The sequence below is a fragment of the Symphalangus syndactylus genome, chromosome 16 (genome assembly GCF_028878055.3).
Source record: "Symphalangus syndactylus isolate Jambi chromosome 16, NHGRI_mSymSyn1-v2.1_pri, whole genome shotgun sequence".
Classification (NCBI taxonomy): domain Eukaryota; kingdom Metazoa; phylum Chordata; class Mammalia; order Primates; family Hylobatidae; genus Symphalangus; species Symphalangus syndactylus.
The window spans coordinates 33,303,690-33,316,988 of record NC_072438.2 but is presented as its reverse complement, the minus strand read 5'-3'; positions in this window follow the sequence as shown (position 1 = coordinate 33,316,988).

Genomic DNA, 13,299 nt, shown 5'->3' with positions numbered 1-13,299 from the left:
GCCGAGATCCCACCACTACACTCCAGTCTGGGCAACAGAGCGAGATTCCATCTTAAAAACAAACAGACAACGGCTGGATGTAGTGGCTCACACCTGTAATCCCAGCACTTCGGGAGGCTGAAGCAGGTGGATCACCTGAGGTCAGGAGTTCGAGACTAGCCTGGCCAACATGTCAAAAACCCATCTCTACTAAAAACACACAAAAATTTAGCCAAGCATAGTGGCGACAGGGGCGGGGGGGCGCCTGTAATCCCAACTACTCGGGAGGCTGACGCAGGAGAATCTCTTGAACCTGGGAGGCAGAGGTTGCAGTGAGCCAAGATTGCGACATTGTACTCCAGCCTAGGCGACAAGAGCAAAACTCCGTCTCAAAAAACCAAAAACAAACAAACAAAACCTCTGATGAAAGGAGTTTGAGGCCAGCCTGGGCAACATAGTGAGACCCCAAATCTACAAAAAAATAAAATTAGCTGGATGTAGCGGTGCACGCCTGCAGGCCCAGTTACTCGAGAGGCTGAGGTGGGAGGATCTCTTGAGCCCAGGGGGTTGAGGCTGCAGTGAGCAATGATTGTGCCACTATACTCCAGCCTGGGTGGCAAAGTGAGATGTTGTCCAGGCTGGAGTGCAGTGGTACCATCATGGCTCACTGTAACCTCAAACTCCTGGGCTTAAGCAATCCTCACATGTCCCAAGTAACTGGGACCACAGGCACATGCCACCACGCCTTGCACCTGGTTTGTTTTTCTTCTTCCAAAAGTTCTTTATTATTCTAGGTCATCTCTATTGTGTAGACCCAGAGACCCACCCTGCCCTAGCTCATCATTTGTTCATTTATTCAACATTCACTGGACACCTACTAAGAGCCCAACACCCTAGGCACTGAGGCTACAGGAGTGAATAAGTCAGACCCAATCTCTGCCCTTCAGGGCTACAGTCTAAAAAGAGAAACACGATTAAACAAGCAAGTGCATTAAGATGTCCTATGGCCTAAGAGAGGAAACCGGGTAGAGGAAACCCCAGGGCAGGCAAAGCAACTTCTTGTCTTGAGGAAGTCATGGGGGCTTCCTGGAGAAAGTGGCCCCTAAACTGAGGCTTGGCAGGGAGTCGGGGTTACTCAAGGAGGAGGCAGAAGGGTGTTGGAGGCAATTGAAGCCACACAACTGAGCAAAGGCCAGGCCAGGTCAAGGTCCCTGGAGCAATTGGGTTAAAATGAGACACGATCCAGGGTCCAAAAATGCCCCAGTGGGAGACGGGACAGCACACACTCCCAAGTTCCTGTCTTACTCATAACATTTTTTATTCTAAATGAAGCTTAGAATCTAGTCAGTCCACCTCAGAGCAGACCTACATTTCCATCCTGAGCCCAGAGAATCTTTTGGCTGGAAACCAAAGCAAATCAAGAGCAGCCCATTCATGGGACCCCAGTCAACCACATCCACAGCAGAGAAAGGGGGGCTGTGGCCCACAGACTTGGGGCTATGCCTGCTGCCAGCACAGGAGAAAACACACTAGGGGCTGGAGACCCCAGGGGTCCCCCAGAAGAGGGGCAATGATATATCTCCCTAAGAGTTTTTTCTCCACGAAGTTTCCTGGATGTATCTCTGGGGTTGATTCCACACATCTCGCCAGCCCAGAATGGGAAGATGCAAGATCTGGCCTTTATGTGTCAAAGGATGTATGTAGCAATGGGGTTCAGCTTCTGCTCTGCATGGCTTTAGGGATTGCCAGCACGTGCTCCCCTTTTTCCTCCCATCACAGTGAGCTACGATTATGTTTGGAGCAAGCCAAAAAAATTGCATTCCAGCCTGGGTCACAGAGTGAGACCCTGTCTTCAAAACAAACAACCAAACAAAAAATAGAGAGAGAGACAGGGTCTTACTATGTTGGCCAGGCTGGTCTGGAAGTCCTAAGCTCATGCCTTGGCCTCCCGAAGTGTTGGGATTACAGGCGTGAGCCACTATGCCTGGCCCCATCTCTATTAAAAAAAAAAAAAAAAAGAGTGAAGCAGGCTGGGTCTGCATTAGAAACGTCTGAAGTTCATCCCATAGGTTAGTGAGGTGAAGACAGACCAGGTTCCATCCTAGGCTATAGGCCACAGAACTCAACTTACGTCCAATAAATGATCACTGTGTGCCAGGTAGTTACTATCATTTTTATTCCCTTTTACAGATGAGGAAACAAAGGCCCAGAGAGGTCAAGTGACTTGCCCAAAGTCTCACAGCTAGGAAATATAGAAGCTGAGATATGGATTCTGGTAATTTGCTACCAGAAGTCAAGGGTTAGAGGTCAGAACTGCATCTGTTTAAGTCCAGCTGGGAAATCTGATACACACACCTGGTAAGTGGGTTTTAAGGATGACATGCATCTTAAATAGCTCTTCATGGCTGCTCTTCAGGCACCTGAGGCTCTGAAGAAAACTTAACAGCCGGAATTGCAAATGTTTGTTGAATGAATTAATGACTGAACCAGGATTATTTGGGGCCTCATATTCCTTTCCACCTTCTTCCTTTGGCTTCTCTCTTAAAGGATTTTATCCTCCAAGACACTTCTTACCTCACTTGTCCACTTTGATAGCCAGTTCTTCCCCTCTGACCTCTCCTGTAATTCCCAGCCTCACTGGGACTCTGGGTTAAAGTTGTGGCTCTGCCACTCACTAATTCTGTGACTTGGTGCAGTTTCTTTTTTTTTTTTTTCTTTCTTTTTTTTTTTTTTTGAGAAGGAGTTTTGCATTTGTTGCCCAGGCTAGAGTGCAATGCGCGATCTCGGCTCACTGCAACCTCCGCCTCCCAGGTATAAGCAATTCTCCTGGCTCAGCCTCCCAAGTAGATGGGATTACAGGTGTGTGCCACAATGCCTGGCTAATTTTTTTTTTTTGAGATGGAGTCTCGCTCTGTCACCCAGGCTGGAGTGCAATGGCGCAATCTCGGCTCACTGCAACCTCTGCCTCCTGGATTCAAATGATTCTCCTGCTGCAGCCTCCTGAGTAGCTGGGATTACAGGCACAGCCACCACGCCCAGCTAATTTTTGTATTTTTAGTAGAGACAGGGTTTCACCATGTTGATCAGGATGGTCTCGAACTCTTGACCTCAGGTGATCCACCTGCCTTGGCCTCCCAAAGTGCTGGGATTACAGGCGTGAGCCACCATGCCCAGCCAGAGTTGGTGCAGTTTCTTAACTCCTCTGAGTCTCTACTTTCTGGACTGCTAAAAAGAAGTCGATGGCCCTACCCTCTTAGGCCAGTGGATCAAATAGAATAACGCAGAACATCGCTTGACAGCATGACTGTGCCCAGCTCATAGGAAGTATTTGCTCCCCTCCTCTTTAGCTTTCAAGCATAATAAACCTTTGGGGACTTTCCCTCTATCACTCCATCCACTCAAAGATAATTTCTTGTTTCAATATATCCTGAAGGCACATGTTGGTCTCAGCTGAGAAACAATTTTTTTTTTCTTTTTTTTGAGACAGAGTCTCGCTCTGTCGTCCAGGCTGGAGTGTAGTGGCGCGATCTTGGCTCACTGCAACCTCTGCCTCCCGGGTTCAAGTAATTCTCCTGCCTCAGCCTCCTGAGTAGCTGGGATTACAGGCGAGTGCCACCACACCCAGCTAATTTTTGTATTTTTAGTAGAGACAGAGTTTCACCATGTTGGCCAGGCTGGTCTTGAACTCTTGACCTCATGATCCACCCACCTCAGCCTCCCAAAGTGCTGGGATTACAGGCATGAGCCACTGCTCCCGGCCCGGCTGAGAACCGATTCTAAGCTACCACACAGAGTTGCAAAACCATAAAACAATAAGCAATAGCTCTGCTATCAAACAATTAATTACCAGGGAGTGTAAATATGTTCTCAAGGCTCCAACTTACAGACCAATAAGAGTTTTGAAGCTTGCCGTTTTTTGAAGGCTTATGCAAAATAGTTTCCTGCAAATTCAAGTGGCTGGGAAGCCCAGCTGAACTTTACTTCTACCCGAAGGCCATGTCAGCAGAAAGTGGCCAACAGGACTTGGGCCTGAAAAAGCCCAGACTGAATTTTAGGAATGACATCTGAAACTGCTCGTTTCTCACAAGAAATAAAAGCTGTCTGGGAAGCTGGAGAGGCAGCTTGCTGTCTGGGGCAGGGACTTACAAATGGCTAAGTAGGTATCTGAGGAGATTAAGAGCCCAGTGTCAGCTGGGTGCGGTGGATCACTCCTGTAATCCCAGCACTTTGGGAGGCCAAGGTAGGCAGATCACTTGAGGTCAGGAATTCAAGACTAGCCTGGCCAACCTGGTGAAACCCTGTCTCTACTAGAAACACAAAAAGATTAGCTGGGCATGGTGGTGGCACGTGACTATAGTCCCAGCTTTTTGAGAGGCTCAGGCAGGAGAATTGCTTGAACCCAGGAGGGGGATGCAATGAGCCAAGATTGGGTCACTGCACTCCAGCCTGGGCGACAGAGTGATACTCTGTCTCAAAAAAAAAACAGTGAGTACAATATTGATTGGGGTGGTCTTCAGGCATAGAGCTCAGATGTTCTGTTTCTCAATCTTTGGCCCAACACATGACCACAGTAGAAGTCAACAAGTCTTGAGTTCTTGGAACTGTCTTAAGATGTTTACTGGTTGGATTGCAGGGCCTTCAGTTCTTCATTTCTCTGCCAACTAAGATTTTCCAGATCAGCAGTAGGAATACTGGAAGAACCCTCCTTCCTGCTTTGACTGAGATAAGTCACCAACGAATCTTTGGATTTCCCCAACATGTAACATTTTAATCAAACCTGAAGAGAAATTGAGATATTTGAGAGATTAAAAGAGGACTTAAGATGTCTTGGTTCCGTTCAATTTCTCTTAAGGGTCAACTCTTAATCATAAAGCAAATATGTTGGTATTTTGTAATATATTAGTCTTATGTAATTTCTCCAGACTTCCAACCTTTAAGAAGAAGGATTGAATATAAGTTAAATGGTTTCTATTTACTCTAACTCAATAATACAGAGTTTGACTAGAAAGTAATCAAAGTGACTTTTAGAATAAACACTCCAGGCTGGGCGAGGTGGCTCACGCCTGTAATCCCAACACTTTGGGAGGCTGAGGCAGGCAGATCACCTGAGGTCAGAAGTTTGAGACCAGCCTGGCCAATGTGGTGAGACTCTGTCTCTACTAAAAATAGAAAAATTAGCCAGGTGTGGTGGCACTTGCCTGTAATCCCAGCTACTCGGGAGGCTGAGGCAGGGGAATCGCTTGAACTCAGGGGGTGGAGGTTGCAGTGAACCGAGATGGTGCCACACTCCAACCTGGGTGACAGAGCGAGGCTCCATCTCCCCCCCTCCAAAAAAAAAGAATAAACACTCCAAAACTCTCATAATAGAGCAAGTAGTGGCTTTGGAGTGGATACCTTCAGAGCATATGTACCAATCTGGAAAGTTGTTATAGCTCAAAACGCATTCTGCAGCCCCCTCTATCAAGATTGCCTTCAAGGCTAATTTACAACACACAAGTGAAAATCTACTTTTGACTCCACATAGAGTTATGCGGCTTGTCTACTCTATACTAATCCCCAGATTTGGCCACAGATGGTTTGTGTCTATTTCTAAAAATCAAATCTACCTCCAAAGGATGAAGATTTATCATTCCCCCAAAGACATACGGAAATTTAAAAATGCAATGCAGGCTCTGAAGGTAATTCTCAAGCACCATTGCTAAAGTGTGAATAACAGAAGCATTGTTTGAAAGTCAAGTTTTCCCAGGTGGTGACTTTGAAGACCACATACCTCATTTGTATGCACTGGGTCACAAAATGCCAGACCTAGAAGAGGTCTTGAAGACAGGAGCAGGGATGAGGGGGACAGGATCCTTAGACTTTGTGTCCCAGGTCCCTCACTCTCCTCATCCTCATCCCAGCCTTGCATCAACATTTTCTTGCACACATTTAAGCTGCCTCCCTCCACTCCATCCCATTCACGGCTTTGTTAAAAGCATCAGTCATGTTATTTTACATCACATCTCATGAATGTGGTTCTAAACAATGATAATACGAGTCGAAAGAGAAAACCAGCTTGAGGCTTATGTTGGATTTAGTGCCTTCCACAGCCTAGTAAGATGCTCAATAATGTTGATAAAATAAACTGGACTTGAGATGTGATACTAGGAAATATATTTTAGCTATGGAATATATCATCACTGTTACCAGTGCCAGTGTTCACCACTGCATTGCAGACTGTGGTGGGAATTACAAATGCCATGCTATTAAACCACCTCAGATAGATGTCTGTTGAATTTTTTTTTTTTTTTTTTGAGACAGAGTCTTGCTCTGTCACCCAGGCTGGAGTGCAGTGGCACAATCTCGGCTCACTGCAAGCTCCGCCTCCTGGGTTCACGCCATTCTCCTGCCTCAGCCTCTCCGAGTAGCTGGGACTACAGGCGCCCGCCACCACGCCCGGCTAATTTTTTGTATTTTTAGTAGAGACGGGGTTTCACCGTGGTCTCGATCTCCTGACCTCGTGATCCGCCCGCCTCGGCCTCCCAAAGTGCTGGGATTACAAGCGTGAGCCACCGCGCCCGGCCATGTCTGTTGAATTTTTTTAAAGCTTCAACTATTTCTGGTATTGATTTTCCCGAATAAGGGGCTATTATCAAGAACTGTAAAGTACTCTGCTCAGTAGATAACCATTAAAATCCAATCCCTGCCAAGTCACAGAGAGAAGAGATGGGAAAATGTGCTTTGTCAGAGGCTGGTGGAAGTCAGCTGCAGGAAGAATTTGGGGGCAAACCTTAGAAAGAGCTCACGTTATCAAAAGCAAAATTGCCAGCCTCATGCAACAGTGAATTGGCCATCCTAGAAGTATTCCAATAGAGGTCAGATGACCCCTTTTTGGGAGATTGTGTCTATAGAGGGTATTCTACAATAAGCTACAGAGCATCTTGGTCCCCATCAGAGGTTGAGTTTTTAGGATTCTGTAACATGGATTGCAAGATAAGGATCTATATAATACAGTCATCAACACATTCCTTGACTAAATCATTATCCTCTTTTATTCTGTTTTGATAGAACAATTTTTCTTTAGCTTCTTTTTTCCTTCCTTCCCTTTTTTTTTTTTTTTTTGAGACAGGGTCTTGCTCCGTTGTCCAGGCTGGAGTGCGGTGGCACAATCTTGGTTCACTGCAACCTCTGCCTCCCAGGTTCAAGCAATTCTCATGCCTCAGCCCCCCAAGTAGCTAAGACTGCAGACACGCACCACCACGCCCAGCTAATTTTTGAATATTTTGTAGAGATGGGGTTTCATCAATTGGCCAGGCTCGTCTCGAACTCCTGACCTCAGGTGATCTGCCTACTTTGGCCTCCCAGAGTGTTGGGATTGCAGGCATGAGCCACTGCACCCAGTAGCTTTTTTTTTTTTTCAATCAAAACTCTAATCCCATTCACTAAAAGGAGCCTTTCTGATTAGCCAAGCGAGGTATTGACTTTATACCCTCTTCCCAAGTCAATCAGAACAGTCTTTGCCTTTTCATCAGGATTTCTAAACAGCAATGGACATTCATAGGGAAGGAAATGAGCATCATGTTAGATCTTCACAAATACTCTGATAAGCAAAAATTCAGGTCCATGTTATGCAAACAAGGAAAGTGTGGGTGAGGGAGGTCTCAAGATCTCACAGCTAGCAACAGCTAGAGTGTGCACTCCAACGCAGGTCAGCCTGGTTCCAGAACACATGCACTTTCCATTATACCAGGATGTCCCCTGTGTCCACATGTGTGTATAAACACTGCGCTGAGTCATCCAATCCACTTATTGTTATTTCAGTTTTTCTCGGTGCATCAACACTCTTCACAATATGATTCTTTTTTATTTTTTATTTTTTTGAGAAAGAATTTCACCCCTGTTGCCCAGGCTGGAGTGCAATGGTGTAATCTCAGCTCACTGCAACCTCCTTTTCTCAGATTCAAGTGATTCTCCTGCCTCAGCCTCCCGAGTAGCTGGGATTACAGGCATGCGCCACCACGCCCAGTTAATTTTTGTTTTTTAAGTAGAGACGGGGTTTCGCCTTGTTGGTCAGGCTGGTCTGAAACTGCTGACCTCATGTGATCCACCCGTCTCAGTCCCCCAAAGTGGTGGGATTACAGGCATGAGCCACTGAGCCGGGCACACGATACGGTTCTATGTTAGCCATGAAAGGTCATCTAGTGGTAGCACTGTGACGAGCACGGCCCTGGGAGCTTACTGTAACAAACTCATGGTTCCCTAGCAGTAGATACTGTTGTCATCTCCATTTTTGAGATTAAAAACTGAGGCTGGGCCAGGCGCGGTGGCTCACGCCTGTAATCCTAGCACTTTGGGAGGCCAAGGCAGGTGGATTGACTGAGTTTGGGAGTTTGAGACCAGCCTGGGCAACACGGTGAAACCCCATCTCTACTAAAATATGAAAAATTTGCCAGGCGTGCCAGCATGTGCCTGTAATCCCAGCTGCTTGGGAGGCTGAGACAGGAGAATTGCTTGAACCCAGAAGGTGGAGGTTGCAGTGAGCCAAGATCACGCCACTGCACTCCAGCCTGGGCGACAGAGCGAGATTCAGTCTCAAAAAATAAATTAAAAAAAGAAAATAATTTAGGCCGGGCGCGGTGGCTCATGCCTGTAATCCTAGCACTTTGGGAGGCCAAGGCGGGCAGATCACAAGGTCGGGAGATCGAGACCATCCTGGCTAACGTGGTGAAACCCCGTCTCTACTAAAAATACAAAAAAATTTTAGCCTGGCATGGTGGCGGGTGCCTGTAGTCCAGGCTACTCAGGAGGCTGAGAGAGGAGAATGGCATGAGTGAACCCGGGAGTTGGAGCTTGCAGTGAGCCAAGATTGCGCCGCTGTACTCCAGCCTGGGCAGCAGAGCGAGACTCCATCTCAATAAATAAATAAATAAAATTAAAAAATAAAAGAATTTAAGAACTAGGTTCTTGAGTCAGGCGTCCAACCTTTGGCCTGAATCTTTCCTACTCTCTCTCTGTGTGGCTTAGGTAGAAACATATTCTTTTATTTTTATTTTATCTTTTTTTTTTTTAACCTGCCACCTATTCTTTGCAGAAACATATTTCTTTAACACTCCATTTTTGAGTTTGTAAAATAGAACTAACAAGAGTGCTGGTCAGATGCAGTGGCTCATGCCTGTAATCCGAGCACTTTGGGAGGCTGAGGTGGGAGGATCACTTGAAGTCAACAGTTCGAGACCAGCCTGGCCAACATGGCAAAACCCTGTCTCTACTAAAAATACAAAAATTAGCCAGGCGTGGTGGCAGGCACCTGTAACCCCAGCTACTCAGGAGGCTGAGGCAGAAGAATCACTTGAATGTGGGAGGTGGAGGCTGCAGTGAGCTGAAATCATGCCGCTGTACTCTAGCCTGGGTGACAGAGCCAGACTCTGTCTTAAAAAAAAAAAAAAAAGTGCCTATGGAATGAGGTTGTAAGGTTGCTGTGAGCATGCACAGAATAGCTGCCCAATAAATGGTAGCTACTACATTATTACCACTATTATTAATATTAAATACCTACTCTCTGTCCAACATTTTGCATGTATTACCTCTATTCATTACCAAGAACCATAGAAGATAAATATTATTATCCTCAAATACAGATGGAAAAAAATCCCTCAGCTGGAAAGGTTGAGGAACTTGTCCAAGGGGAAGGTACAGCTCTCAGGAAAATCTTTCAATGTTCCTAGGTTCCCATGACCACACCCACCGTGACTTTGCCTTCTCCAGGGAGCATATGTAACAACCTGTGACTTCCATTGTCTTTTCTTGCCCGCACACATGCTGCATTAAGACTCTCTCTTTGTTTAGAAATCACTCTCCTTGATTTGCACTCAGTATCAGGGTTCTTTCTTTGTTTAGAAATCACTCTGCTTTGATTTGTTTGTTTCTATTAAAGAACAGGAAATCTCTTGTCCTTGATGTCTGAATGACATAAGAGTTGTGACTGCATGGCCCCATGGCACCACAATTTCTGCCCCATGATCATAATAAAAGGAGTTGGGATCTCTGCCCTGTCAGAGCAGTAACCCATTGGGTCTTGGCAGGAGGGCCGGGCCGCACTCTGTCCTCATCCCAGACATTGAGGTAATGGAGGTGGAAGGTGCCTCAGTAGGAAGGATGAAAGCAGCAAAACTGCTATTTGGGTACGAGAAGAAGTAAAAGACAAGGGAATCCCCTTTTCTTTATTTTTTTTTGTTTTGTTTTGTTTTTTGAGACAGCATCTTGCTCTGCCGCCTAGGCTGGAGTGCAGTGGCGTGATCTCAGCTTACTGCAGCCTCCACCTCCTGGGTTCAAGCGATTCTCCTGGCTCCACCCCCCGAGTAGCTTGGATTACAGGCGCAGCCACCATTCCTGGCTAATTTTTGTATTTTTAGTAGAGACAGCATTTCACCATGTTGGCCAGGCTGGTGTCGAACTCCTGACTTCAAGTGATCCACCCACCTCAGCCTCCCAAAGTGCTGGGATTACAGGGGTGAGCCACCACGCCCGGCGGGAAACCCTTTCCCTATCCTTTGGGGCCATCTCCTTGAAACCAAAGGAATTAAAGAAGGGTGTGGCCCCAAGGGGAGAGAACCCCGGTTTGACAGAGCCTGGAGTGTCAAGGTTCCACCATTACGACACATGGAGTCAGGACACCAGGTCGGGGTTCTTGGGCCTGTTAGCACCACACTTCACTGCCACTTAATCTTGAGATTCTAGAACAGTCTCCTGTAAAAGATGAGCCACGTTCAAACAACAATTTGAACCCAACCCAAGCTCTTGTATACTCTTAACTACTACGAGATCAATAACTTTCGCAATTCTCTCATTCTAAACATGAAACAATTTGCTCACTGGACAAAGAGCCATTCATCTGTTCCTTCATTCACTCAGTAAATATGCATAAGATCTTATGATGTGCCAGGCACGGTTCTCAGTGCGACGACTGTAGCAGTGGACACCACAGACAGAAATCCCTGCCCCATAGGGCCCATGTGCCGTCAGGACTAGACCAACAATAATAAATACACAAATAAGTAAGTTATATTGGATATTGGAGATAACAAGAGATAAGAACTGAAAAGGAGAGAGAGAGAAAATAGGTGGAGTAAAGCCAGGCATGGTGGCGCATGCCTGTTGCCCCAGCTACTACTAGAAAGGCTGAGGTGGGAGAATTGCTGGAGGCCAGGAGTTCAAGACAAGCCTGGGCAAGTAGCAAGATCCCGTCTCTATTTTTTTTTTTTTTTTTTTGAGAAAGATTCTCGCTCTATAACCCAGGCTGGAGTAAAGTGGCGTGATCTCGGCTCACTGCAACCTCCGCTCCCCGGGTTCAAGCGATTCTCCTGCCTCAGCTTCCTGAGTAGCTGGGATTACAGGTGTGCACCACCGCGCCCAGCTAATTTTTGTATATTTAGTAGAGATGGGGTTTCAGCATGTTGGCCAGGCTGGTGTTGAACTCCTAACCTCAGGTGATGCACCCACCTTGGCCTCCCAAAGTACTAGGATTATAGGCGTGAGCCACCACGCCCGGTCACTTGTCTCTATTTTTTAGAATATGGGGGATATTTAGGATACAGGTAGGGAGTGGCAGTTGATGTTTTCAGGAGGAAAGTTGGGACTGGCCACCTGGAGAGGGAATATTTAGATCTGGAGACTGTAAGGGAGTTAGCCATGTGCACACCAGGGAAAAGCACTCAAGTAGGCTTACGAAAAATGGGCATGTGACCCACGTTTTGTAAATCTGATCCTACTTTTCCACCGTGTTACATAATAACTGAAGATATATATTCCCAAAGAGGGAGAAATGATTCAAAGAGTAATCAAATAGAAATCGTCGTTGATGCAGGGAATATGGGAACATATGTTTTAAAGCTAAGTGACAGCATTTAACTAAAATCTAAACCATAATTCTTGATCAGTCTCTCCTGGAAATGCCTTGCTAAAGAGACTTGCACAAAGTCGCAACTGAGGAGGCATTCGAAGCTAAATGCTCTTCTTGCAGGAAGAACTTGGGGCTTGTTTTTCTTTTGCAAAAGGAACTTTTCAGAAATGTCTTGCAGGTGCCTCCCTCTGCCAAACACTGAAAAGGACACAGCATCTCACCCGTGGTTCCCCTGGCTGAGTCTAAACCATGGGCATAGAGTCAGGCAAACCCAAACTGAGGAACACTGTGAAAAACAACTGGCCTGAACTCTTCAAAAATGTTAATGTCATAAAAGATATAGATAGACAGATGGATAGATAGATAGATAAATAGATAGGCTGGGAGAACTGTTCAAGAATAAAGGAAGCTAAAATGACATAACAACAAAATACAAGGCCTGATCCTTCACTGGATATGCTGGATTAATGTTTTTCTTGAAAAACCTAAACAGCTATAAAAGATATCATTGGGACAACTGGAGAAAAGTGATTATGGGTTATATGTTATTTTTATTTATCTCTTTATTTATTTTTTGAGACAGAGTCTCACTCTGTGTCCAGGCTGGAGTGCAGAGGCATGATCTCAGCTCACTGCAGCCGCCACCTCCCAGGTTTAAGCAATCTCAAGCCCCAGCCTCCCGAGTAGCTGGAATTACAGGTGCTCGCCACCATGCCTGGCTAAATTTTGTTTTTTAAGTAGAGACAGCATTTCACCATGTTGGCCAGGCTGCCTTGAACTCCTGGCCTCAAGGGATCCGCCTACCTTGGCTTCCCAAAGTGCCACTATATGTTAAATAATAGCATCTAATGATTACTAAATTTACTGAGTAACAATTTATTGTGTTTCTGAGGGAGAATGCCTCTGCTGTTAGGAGATGCGTGCTGAAGTGTTTAGGGAGATAGTCTTATGATTTCTGCAGGTAACTCTCAAAAGGTTCAGCAAAACCAAACAAACATAAATAAACAAGAGTGTATACATATACAAAGAGAGAGAGAAGAAATGTGGCAAAAATGTTAACAGTTAGTAAATTTAGGAGAAGAGTATATAGAGGCATTCATTGTCTTATTCTTGCAATTTATTTGAAGATGTAAACTTCTCATTTAAATTTTTTGAGACAGGATCTCTCTCTGTTGCCTATGGCTGAAGTGCAGCGGCACTATCATAACGCATTGCAGCCTCAAACTCCTGGGCTCAAGCCATCCTCCTGCCTCAGCCTCCTGAGTAGCTGGGACCAAAGGCTTATGCCATTTTTCTTTTAAAGTTGGGGAGAAGGAATCCTTCAACCAGTCTTCACTCTGTCTAGACTTCCTTGCAGTGGTTTTTCTCACTGTATGACTTTATTGCTGCCTTACATCCATTTTTTTTTTCTTTTTGAGATGGAGTTTCACTCTGTCACCCAG